This window comes from Accipiter gentilis, chromosome 1 (assembly GCF_929443795.1).
Source record: "Accipiter gentilis chromosome 1, bAccGen1.1, whole genome shotgun sequence".
NCBI lineage: Eukaryota > Metazoa > Chordata > Aves > Accipitriformes > Accipitridae > Astur > Astur gentilis.
Genome location: NC_064880.1, coordinates 18300610 through 18313291, shown reverse-complemented (window position 1 = coordinate 18313291; position 12682 = coordinate 18300610). Strand labels below are relative to the sequence as shown.

The following is a 12682-nucleotide window of genomic DNA, read 5'->3' as shown; positions in this document are numbered from 1 at the left end:
TCATTTTAGCTTGACAGCTGTCCGTTGTCTGACAAGGACTCCCTGCTATGCATTAGTCCTGTGCTAAAGAAAGAAGCTTCCTGTAGTTGTCCCACTTTCTCCTTAGTCTGGTCAGATTGTTTGAAATCTCTATATGGAGTTTACCAGGGAAATGTAGAGCTCAAAAAGCATAACACACTCTGTAGCTGAAATCTGTTGGACATCAGCTCTCCTGCGTATGAGGAATTGAAGGTGAGAGTAACCAAGTGCATGGGGATAAAGACTACGTTGATAGCACATTTATGGCATGAGTTGGTGGTCTGTAGGTGTGATACTAGGGTTAAGCAGGACCACGAAACATTGCAGAGAGGTGAAAACCAGAGTCTTTCTCCATCGGTAACAATTCCAGAGTTATCTGAAGATTAAAAAAAAAAAAAAAAAAAAAAAAAAAGGTAAATTATTTTAAAGAATTTTGGTTCTGTCCTGGTTTTGGCTGGGGTAGAGTTGTCTTCCTAGTAGCTGGTACAGTGCTGTGTTTTGGGTTCAGTATGAGAAGAATGTTGATAACACACTGATGTTTTCAGTTGTTGCTCAGTAGTGTTTAGTCTAAAGTCAAGGATTTGTCACCTTCTCATGCCCAGCCAGCGAGAAAGCTGGAGGGGCACAAGAAGTTGGCACAGGACACAGCCAGGACAGCTGACCCAAACTGGCCAACGCTGTATTCCATACCCTGTGACGTCATGCCCAGTCTATAAATTGTGGGGAAACTGGCCAGGGCCACTGCTCGGGAACTGGCTGGGCATTGGATTCTGGGTAGTGAGCAATTGCATTGTGCATCGCTTGTTTTGTATATTCTGATTCTTTTAGTAGTAGTAGTAGTATAATTTTTTAAAATTATTATTCCCATTATTCTTATTTTCTTCCTTTTCTGTTCTATTATACTCTTCTTATATCAGCCCACGATATACTTTTGTTTTTTTCTGATTCTCTCCCCCATCCCACTTGGGGGGACGGACTGAGTGAGTGGCTGTGTGATGCTTAGTTGATGGCTGGGGTTAAACCATGATACCATCTGTTCAGGAATAATATAGCGTTCATCTCAAAATCAGACACATGTCTTGTTTACCAACTTAAAGCTTAGAATAATGGCCTTGTATCTTCTCATTTATTTAATGTGCTCCCACAACCACCATTCTGTTCAATTAGTCTGTGTCTATGTAGGTAGATAAGGACCTGGTACCTGAATGAGTTCCAGGAAAAATAATTTAGAAGTAAGGAAGAGAATTTAAGATTCTATACCAAAAGGGAGAAATGAACACAACTACTTCCTCATTAAGTCAATTATATATCGCTTTCATGTCAGCTTTTTTATCCAAAAACCTCAAATTTTTAACAAGTTTATCACACCTCTGGTCCCAAATGTGTAATCATGTCTGTACGGGTAAGCCACTGAATCCATAGAGAGCCACTGCATCCCTTGGGCTAGCTCAGCCTGACTATCGAATTAAACAGGTAATTTCAAACACCTCTGGAGCACTTCCTCTCCTAAGACAAAAGTAGCATTCAACACTATACACCTACTTGAAAGTGCCAATGGGACTGTGTTTGCCCAACGTCACTGTGACTTTTTATGTATCATCTAAAAGTAAAATCAGATATAGGGGACATAAAGCATAAATAGACTTTGCCTTACTGTAGCTACCTAAAGGTAATTCTAAGTCCCATTTTAGGACTCACCTGACCATGTGTCACTTAAAAAGCCCTATAGCTTTTTCTCTGCTATACTGGAAAGGTCTGAATTTTGATGCTTTGTCACATGGCTTTTGAGACTGAACTTTTGCAAACAAACGTTGGTGAATCATGGACAGGGGATAATTTTTTCTCTTCCTCATTTTCTCTACAACATCAATAAGCAGCAAGAGGTCTTTGTTGATGCAGTTCCACGGGATGTTAAGATCAAACTCCCCCAGCAAAGCAGGAAATATACGGTTCTTCAGAAAGCATGTCTGCTGAATTGCTTACATCCATCTTTTGTGCCTGGGAGAGATCCTAGCTCTGTTGGTACTGCTGGATTTATGCCATGGAAGAAAAATAACTCATACACATGCCCTTTACTCTTGTCTACAGTATATGTACAGGACTCTGTCGTCGTTGAGGCCCAGCTGGCAACTAAGCACCACGCAGCTGCTCGCACATTCCTTCCCCTGCCCTGGTGGGATGGGGAGGAGAAATCAGAAGAAAAAGGTAAAAACTCGTGCATTGAAATAAGGACAGTTTAATAGGACAACACAAGGAGAGAAATACTAATAGTAACAATAATACTAAGAAAGGAGTATACGAAGCGAGTAATGCACAGTGCAATTGCTCACCGCCCAGAACTCCCAAGCTGTGATCCCTCCTCCCCCCTGGTCAGCTCCCCCAGTTTATATACTAAGCATGACATTATATGGTATAAAATATCCCCTTGGCTAGTTTGGGTCACCTATCCTGGCTGTGTCCCATCCCAGCTTCTGGTGAAAATTAACTCTGTCCTAGCCAAACCCAGAACAGACTGCAAAGAAAGAACTTTGTCACAATGTCCCACATTCCTCTATTTCTTTTTGGAGGATCCAATGGTTTATTTTCTCTCCAGCCCAAATACATGTATTATGTTCTCACGTGCCTCACTCTCAAAGGAGGGCATGGCTTTTATTAACAAGATAAGGATGGCATGAGAAATAGTTATTTTATTTTGTTACTGCAGTAGCTGAGATCCTGGCCTCCTGACTCTGTGTAACTTAATATAAAATAAACCTCAGCATTTTAACAGTAGATGAATGAGCAGCTTCTGTTCCTTCTGTGAAGAAACAAATGCACAAATCTCTTGAACTCCTTCGGTAGTGACTAAACCAAGCTATGATGGAGTTGCAGTTCTGGTGCTTTATAACAGTGTATACCATGATCTCAGTGTTATTTAAATGTACTTGCTACAATTCCTGTATTTTTCTAGCAGCTTTTGGGTCTGCAGTGGCAGCTTCTTGAACGACCTTGCTTGCTCTTTTGGCTGCCCACGCTGCTGACTGCTGTGCTGTTTGTAGCAAAGCCTGCAGTCCTAGTGACAGATTTCGAGCACAGATTTCTGACGTACTGTTTTGCCCTTCTGGGTATCTCTCTCACTCTCTCTGATTCAAAAAGGTTGAGGGGAATACTGAATATGGGATTTTGACTAACTTGAGCTCTGCTAATGCTTCACAAAACACAAATATGGAGTTATTTTTATAATACAGGAGTATAGAATATTTTCTCCTTGTTGATAAGGAGATTTTATACAGTGTTTTGAAATAAAAGGCTTTTCTTAACCTGCCAGAACTTAGTCATAGAACACAACCAAGATCATATCCCCAGAATGTTAAAAAACCAACATTTTAATAAAATATGTACTCCCTAAGCAAAGGCAAAACCTCCCAGCAATAGCTTGTTGCAGAATGGACTTAAGCTCTAATGAAACTGGTATGTATATATGTAGAAGAACAACATATAAAATCCTCAGTTATACTTTTTCCATACGCACATCTATTTATTTGTATGTGCATATAAAACAAGAGTTTAACATCACGGTTGATTAAAAGTGTGCTGTAATCTGTAACTTTAACATCATGCATTTTTAGGCAGAGATATGTTGTAGGGATATGTTATATTTGGGGTTTACTCAGAACTAGCATTTAACTAAAAGAGTCAATTGTCTCTGTTAATACAGGATGGGTTGTGGCATAGCTGAGTAGGCAAGAAAAAAATCCAGGACTTCTCCAAATAACCAGCAGGTATAATATGAAGGAAAAAGCATGTTAAAAGCAGGACTCGGTCCTCCTTCCTCCCTCAGTACAGATGAAGCGGACCTCTAGGGTCAGCTGAGGGCCATGTTTGTAAGTTAAGGGGTTTTTAGTTTAGCTCTGTCGTGGTTTGACCCCAGCCAGCAACTAAGCACCACGCAGCCGCTCACTCACTCCCCACCCACCCAGTGGGATGGGGGAGAAAATCGGGAAAAGAAGTAAAACCTGTGGGTTGAGTTAAGAACGGTTTAATAGAACAGAAAAGAAACTAATAATGATGATGATAACACTAATAAAATGACAGCAGTAGTAATAAAAGGATTGGAATGTACAAATGATGTGCAGGGCAATTGCTCGCCACCCGCCGACCGACACCCAGCCAGTCCCCGAGCGGCGATTCCCCGCCCCCACTCCCCCCAGTTCCTATACTGGATGGGACGTCCCATGGTATGGAATACCCCCTTGGCCAGTTTGGGTCAGCTGCCCTGGCTGTGTCCTGTGCCAGCTTCTTGTGCCCCTCCAGCTTTCTCGCTGGCTGGGCATGAGAAGCTGAAAAATCCTTCACATTAGTCTAAACACTACCTAGCAACAACTGAAAACATCTGTGTTATCAACATTCTTTGCATACTGAACTCAAAACGTAGCACTGTACCAGCTACTAGGAAGACAGTTGACTCTATCCCAGCTGAAACCAGGACAAGCTCCTGGAAAAAAAATTCTTAATCTCTTCCTGTTGCCTATAAACCCAATGTAGGAGTTGTCTTTAGCATGGCCGCTGGATAACAGGCTTAGATTTAACTATGTGTTAAGGCAGGTATTCATGTGTGCACACATATGCACTGACATAGCATAGATAGAAACCGATCTTTGTGCATATGTGAGTGTATATAGATACATATGATGCATTGTGTGCTCAGCTTGCTGTTCAGAACTAGTCAAAAGAAGAAATTAATTTTACTAGTTTCCTCACAAACAAAGAAATGGCTGCCAAGAATCTGAGAATGTACCTATGAAATATGATACAGAAAATTAAGTCCTATAGCGTAAACTTCACCTTAGGTATGGGCTTCAAAAGCACTTCAAAAACAGATACACAAGAGCACTCGGGATTATAAAACTGTGATCACCCTTACCTCAGTCAGCATTAAAGATTTTATTTTTAAGGCAATCCTTTGAGGAGAAAAAAAGATAAGAAACTCAAAGGTCAAATAATTCAATTACTTTTATATGTTTCTATTTTCAAGGAAAATTTCCTTACATGTCCTTTTTTTTGCTTATTCATATTTTACTAAAAGAATGCGCAGACTCTGTATCATTACGTAGATTCCTTCATTACTGTAGCACTTCCAGAGCCTGGTGCCAAAAAGCTGGTTTCCTGTAAGAGAGTTCTTTTTCTGTAATGACTTCACTATCTAACAAACCTTGAACCATTTAGCACAAGAACCATTCTCATTTTTCAGATAACAAAAATTCATCTGCGGTATTTTTTCCATAGCCATGTAATGAGGCTTGTAGAAACATGACACAAAAATATAGAATGAATAAATCAAATTGTATGGAAGAAACCTCAAGGATCTGACAGTAGAAATGACAAACGCTAGGAAGCTCTGTGGCTTTTCTCGTTGTCAGCGAAACCCATTGCTTTCTCTGCTACTTGGGAGAATGTTTTAGGACAATATTCTCTCACCATTGTATTGCCAGTGCAGGCTAGGGACTCTAAGAGGAGGTGCTTAGAAATCTCCAAAGTTCATTTTGAGGGGTATACTGGAGAAGTTGTGAAGAGAGATGTTGGATTCACTGAGGCTTCTATGAGGCATTTACTTTATAGGTGGTAGTTTTGCACCTTGCAAAATGCTTCATAAGTGCAAAAATGCTTGCAACAGACTTGTGGGATAGAGAATCCACGTCTTCCATCTTGTGAATGCCGGAGGACTCCTCCCTAGGAAGGGAGGGGAGTTAAAGTAGCCTGATCAGCTCTGATGGCTGTGGTTTATCTTCAGTGCAGAGAGAGTTTGCCAGGACAAATGCCAATGAGGAAGCATTAGCCTTTGTTTCCAGCAGCTCTCCACAATCACTCTCTGTTTTAATGAGTCTGAGCTGAAATATAAATGGATCTTAATGTCAAGCAATTTCCTCACTCTATCAGAAAGGTTGTGAAGAGTGGGGGGTAGAATGACGCTTCCATATGTTCATGGTGTGCTGCAGAGTTGTTCAGCTGTTTTTTCAGAGAGGTGGATAGGATGAAAATTAGAGGGAAACGACCCAGAGATAGAGAAGAATGAGCTCCAAGCACATCCCAGTGCATTGAAACCCTGAAGATGGCAGGTCTGGCCAGGCTTCCTGCACCTCAGGATGTACAGGGCTGCCTCTCCTTCAGGGAAAGGGAGCTGGCAGGTTGGTGGCAGCCAGAGCTGCTGCGTCTGCCTGGCTGCTCCACAGGTCACCAGCATCAGGGGCATCTGGGAGCATTTTGACCTGTAGGCTCTTTTTAAAAGAGAAAGCCTAACAGTTTTTTAAAGACATTTGTATAAGTACATGGAAAAATGAGGGTATTCTACTACTGCACCCGTTATTTTGCTGCTTGGGCTATAAGCCATCTTAGGTAGTTGCATGGTAACAGTTATCGTTTATGCCTTAACATTAAGTATTGCCACTGAAAGCATTGTTTTACTAGCATTTAACTTCATATGGAAGGTCATATTCTATGAGGGGATGCAAGAAAATTTGCTTTCTCTTAAAGCCGGTGGGAACAAATGAAATCAACCAAAGGCTTGCGTTCTGCATGTCAATAGAGATGGTTTGCTTTGCCCGGGTATTTTAGCTAAATGCATGACACTAGAAAACATGTGCAGGTTTTTTTCTGGTTTGGATGCTCAAATAAAATAAAGTTGCATATGCAATTGGATTTATACTAGAACATGTATCATTCTTCACAAGTTAACCTTTCGGTCATGTTTTATTTAGTCCCTTTGCTTTTAAGTGGGCTCTGAAGCCCGCTTGACAAAAAAGCATCAGGGCTTGTGCAGCATTACGTGGTTTTATGCACATGCCAGTATCTCAGTTTTAATGTGTTCATATTCTGAGTAGTAAAACCAGCATTTCATATCCATAGTGCTGCAGTTTAGCCATAAATTTTAAACTTAAAAAAACCAAACCCATTACTGTCTATTAAGCTTTAGTTAATGAAAAGTAAAAATTGAAAGTTGCTGTTACAGTTGTGACAATTACTTGAAAGTGCTTTATGCATGCAGCAAGATTTCTTATGGAAAAATTGAAAATTGTAAATGGAGCTTTTTTTTTTTCTAAGGGATGAACACTAAAAAAAGAACAAACATTTCAAGTGACTAATCAACTCGCCTACATTATAGATACATGTAACAAGCTGAGTTAGTCAGAAAGACTAACCATTTTATACTGTTCATTTAACATTGAACTTTTTATACCATTCTGAAAGATGTAGAGGTTTGTATCATCTGTGACACAAATAATGATAAATCATGACTAGAAAATGAGGCCAAAATTTCTGTTAGTAGTTTGATACATCTCTACTAAAGTATTTTTCTTGGAGTCAGAACAGAATTTTATGAGATTTCATATACTGCCTGGAAGCTAAGCCAATCAATGGAAATACAGAAACCTAGTTAAGGACGGAAGACTATTTGTGTGTGTGTTCAGTTCATTGTATACTGAGATTAGGTTTTTACATTTTTTAATTGGAAAATAGGTTTTGGATTGTATTTGGGGGGGCGGGGGGAATTGGTTGTTGAGTTTTTTCCATTGTTTTGTTTTAGTTCGAGCAATGCAAGTTTGACATGTCAGATTATATGTGTTTATTACTGGCTTCAAACCCCCTACATCTTTATGCTTTTCAGCATTCAGTTGTTTTGTTCAACAGAAACATATGGATTGTCCCTACCTGGTGCATACAAAGAAACTCTCTTTCTCTTTCCCTCTTCTAAACCACCACATCCAACTGTACTTGCTCCTTGTTTTCATTAATGGTTTTTATTTCAGTTAAAATCAAAGTTACCCTAAGTAGTGGAACAGCCTCTATGGGTAGCGTTGCCAGACACACAAGCAGAAGCAAAATCTGTGATGATGACTACTTTGTGACTTGCTAATGTTAAAGACTTCAGGATTTTAGATTAAAAAAAAACGTCCAAACTATTCAGAATAAAAAAATCAGGCTTTTAAAGCTCAACATGACTATATACATATTCTTCTTGTAGCTGAAGCAGAAACTACCACTTATCTTTTTTCTTTTATTTTTCTATTTTTTGCTAGTGAATGAATTAAAAATAATATTGTCATAGAGGAGCACTTGATGTTCTTTTTTAAATTAGCTTGGACATTGAGAAATTCCAAAATGTGTCTCTAATGTTCCTCCTATAAAGCAGTTTAATAAGATGTCATAATAAACATGTAAAATTAGATTTATTTTATCAAGAGGCAAAATAACCTCATTACACAGAAAGCTCCAACAAACTGAAGCTTGCCTAATATATAATCTAGTGGTTTAATTTGTAAACCTGATTATTGCTCTTAACAGAGTTCATTAGTACCTCAGAGTCCTATAAGGCGTTTGAATGATACTTGTTATAATTAATATTTATTCTTTAATACTGTTCAGAGTTTCCCAGACTTTCAAAATGGTTCTTGTAATTGCTTTTTTAAAATTTGCCAGCTGTGCAAACTTCATTGCTACAGGGATACAGAGGGGCTTCACAGATGTGACGTGGCATTGCATTGATTAATTAACCATTTGTATTGCTCCATAGCAGAAGATTTGAATACCCTCTCTGAACAGCATTGCTTCCTCTCATTTGCAGGTAAGTATTATTACTGTATCCATGTTTATGTCATTTAATGAATCTATGGACATGGACTGGTTGTCTCCAGGGAATGACATTGGATAAATTCTGATTGTTCACTGAATTTCAGAGAGTGTAAAAATCTACAGAAAGCACAGTCCAAAATGTTAAGCAATGGGGAAAGGAACACAGCAAGTATATATTTTACCCAGATGAGAGGTTCAAGTGTGATTTGCATCAGTGGTATTTGTACACTCGAGTTTTAAAACTCCAGAATGCACTAATTCTAACTATGAATACTTGTGGTATGCTCAGCATGAAAGTGTGAGCTTGAAAGAGTTGCCAGATCTTAACTACCATCTCTGCTTTCTTGCTTAGAAGAGGGAACAAACAAACTCCCATTAGTGAGTCTGCTGCTCTGCTCCTGCAGCTTCAAAGTGTTGTGGGGGTTTTTGTGGCTCCCTGCATTTCTGCTTGCTCTGCTCATTAAGAACTGCGCATCAGCAAATCATTATGCCTTTGCCTCCCCTGTCTTCCAGTCTGGGAGTGATCCTGCCCTCAGACCGCTGAGAGCCTTACTGCTTCTGGATTTGACAGATTAGTATGGAACAGCAGTGCTTCCCTGCAGTGCTCATGTTTCATGACATCATCAAAATAATTGACAAAACGATCTGGCCAAACAGTGTGCACATACTTTAAGAAGTATCAGTTACTTGATGCTAGTTGCAACTGATGCCCTTACGATACTTACAGAAGCTCACATGAAAAGTGCTGTGTAAGCAATGGAGTTACCTCCTGCGAGGCAAGACAAAGGGGCAAAATCTGAAGGGGTGCTATGGTTCCTGCCAGAACAAAGGGTGTGGTAGTACATCTGCTGATTGCATATAGTTTAGATAAGCGTTCAAAAAGTCTGCTCACAATCATAAACATGAGGTTTCCCCATTGGCACAGTGAAGAAGTTTAGAAAATCTTTCCCACAACTAGATGACTTAGGGACAGAACTTCTACCTGTGGTGGTGTGAAATTGAGAGCAATAAGTAAGTGCCACATCCTTGCTATTCCAGTGGGGGTTCTCATCCTGTAGGTCCAGCATTAGGAATTAAATAGCACGGCATTGTTATCTTATCTTTTGTTGCTGCACAAAACACATTAAAAATGGGCATAATTTAAAAGAAAATTACATTTTTTATTATTTTGGTTTTAACAATAAAGGATTAATGAATACAATTTGAAATTTAGACAGCAATTGCCAGAGTGTGTTTTCAGATTTCACAGTTTTTCACAGATTTCACAAGTTTTACTTGTCTATCAACGTAAGACCACATGACTCACCTCACAATTCAGGTATTGTGGGGGTTTCATCTGAAACCTCCAAGCCTTCTGAGGTTTGATCTTCACTGGTTTTTGATAGCAGCAGACCAAATAAATCTTTCAGCATGGCTTGAAATAGCCACAACTGATTGGAAAGTGCTCATAAGTTCTAAATGTTGTTAGATGTTTACAATAGTTTATCCCAAATTAGAGCTAACTCAATGGTTTTATTCAGCACCTAACAGAAACACTCTACTTTCAGGTTCAGCATAAGACTGTAGCTATCTTTTTGCCTGCTGTTTTTGTTTTCCTTCGCTTGGATAGAGGTATTTTGAAAAGTAAATGTAGCAGTCAACATCAGCTCTGCTTAGTAGAGAACTGAACTTGGAGATCAACTCTTGTTCAGACTGTCTTATAAGTGATCTTGTAGAATATATAGATGCCTGTTACTCCATAAATAAATTCTCATAAAGATATGCATTCTGTTTTCATTATGGTGTACAGGAAGTCTGATAGGAGAAGGAATGTACCCTAGTTATTTTGTATGATTTTGTATACAGATTTTCATGAGGTCTGCGTCAAACAAGTCATAGGAGGTCAAATATTACATTGATGAGAATCACTGTACTTGAATTGATAAGATGAGTAGTAACATTTTTCTATAGTATATGAAAAAGGATGCTATCAGTGCAGCACTGCCATTATACCAGCTTGAGTGCTCACTGCTGTTGTGTCTTTTTTCCTCTAATGCTCTTATTCCCAAGATGATAGAAGCAGCCACATTCAAAAGCTCTTATCTCTAGTCTGCAGATGGAGAAGAGAAGCATGCGGTATGCTAAGGGTGAAATTTTCAACAGAGATTGGTAAGTTACTTAGGTGCCTAAGTCCTATTTTCAGAAGTGATACAGGGCCTTTTTAAAGCAGCTGTTCTGTTCACAAGAAACTAATCTACTTAGTTACTGGAGGAAACATGCAGCTTTATATTAATCATACAACAAAGAGGATGAAGGCGAAAGTTCCACAGAACAGACAGGGAACAAGAGACAGGGAAGAACATAGCTTTATCCCTTATCTCTACTGGCAACTGGCTGACTCTCTGTCGACCCCTTTCTTATTCCTAGTTTACAAACAAAAAGATATTTTTTAAAGCTACAAAGACATCCTTTTTTTATCTCAGATGGGAAGAGTTGTTCTCTCTCACCTTAACCCTTTCGTCTCTCAGTCCCTCAGTTCTATGGATTCTCCTGGTGTCTGGTTTTCCCAGAAGGATGAAATCCTCTTGGCCTCTCTTCCTTCAGAAAATCATTAGGAAAAGCAAAGGACTCTTGCATTCCATGTTACTTCATAAGCAAACCCTGTCCTGACGTTTCCTTACAGTTCAAACATTAGTCTAATGCTCTTTGAATAACAAGGATTCAGTTTGCTCCAGAATGATACATGGTCTACTGGAGGGCAGATAGCTCATGAAACATCTGATACATGTCAGGTTCTTTTGGCTTAACTGCTTCTTTGGAGTGATATACCCAAACTGATTTTGAAAAGCTTGTTTCACAGTTCTCTTGCTGTCCTGGATTAGATTAAATCTGAATGAGTTCTTGTCTGTCTTTCCATCCAAAGCTGGTGAAGGTTTGCTCTCGTCAGAGCTTATGGAGTTAGACAGCATCTAAAAAGCAATTGCTTTGTCCAAACTGTTTTTAAGCATTTCTTCACCTCACTTTTAAAAGAAAATCTAGGATCTGGACCTTGTGATGGAATGGGGATGTTTGATAATATTTTGTTCCATTCTTGTTTCAGGGGAGCTTTAAAACCTGGAGTAGTGCCTGTGTCTGGACCCCCAGAACAGCCTGTTTTCAGAAAGGTTTGTCTGAGCTCTCTGTTGGAGGTAGCATTGGTTGTCAAGATCTTTCTGTATCCTTCTAACCCTTTTGAATGTGCAGCTGCTTTAACAAGAATATCTGCTATTAATACAGACACACAGAGTCTCTCTCGTGGCAGAATTCAGGTATTCATGAGCAAGAAGAGTCGCCAGGCTTATAAGCTTTTTCTGCCATACATAACACTGCTCATATCTCTTTGCTGCTTTTTCCAGGTCTGCTCTGTTTACTTATCAACTACGGATTTCACACAAAAAAATGCCAGGTAGCTGAAGTGCAGATAGCTCATCTTGTTTTGTGAGTGAAAGATGACTTCTGTGCCCCACAGACTACATTTATTTTATAACCCTACTTCTGTACTCCTGACCTTGCCCTAGCAACAGAGTACATGTTGCTACCTTTGAGACATGTTAGGGTCCTGCCTAGCCCTAATGGAGGAAATTTTTACAGGCATCTAGTTATGACCTTCTGTGAATAATACAATCTAAGATGAGCACAGAACTAGACTGGTTTAGGGGAATAGAGGGAATCTGTGCTGGCACAGTGCCACCCACTCTTAGTATGACTTAATCATTTGAGTTTGGGGCAAAAACTGAGTACTATGCACAGCCAGGTGCTTTGGCTGACTTCACAGCTGAATCTTACCAGTCATATGCGACATGTCAAGCTGGTAAAAGGGATTTCACACAAGTCTAAAAATGATTGTTTTGTGGTTTTTTTGTTTTGTTTTTGGTTTTGTTGGGTTTTTTTGTTTTTACTTTTGCTGCAGCTGGGAAAAGCACTAGCTAGAGACATGAAAACATATCCAGCTAACCATTTTTTGTTATTTTTTATGTTATACTAGTGTCCCAGCTACATAGGATGAACAAGACAAGATGAATTCTTTGCCCAGATTTGT

The 12682-nt window shown here is 39.4% G+C and overlaps 1 non-coding gene across 1 annotated transcript; it reads right to left on the bottom strand.

Moving 5' to 3' along the window:
* Positions 1-12399: 12399 nt before the first annotated feature.
* LOC126045627 (small nucleolar RNA SNORD19) lies at positions 12400-12477 on the bottom strand. The gene has a single exon (XR_007508124.1). It is a non-coding gene; the product is annotated as a small nucleolar RNA SNORD19 (small nucleolar RNA).
* Positions 12478-12682: the final 205 nt, after the last annotated feature.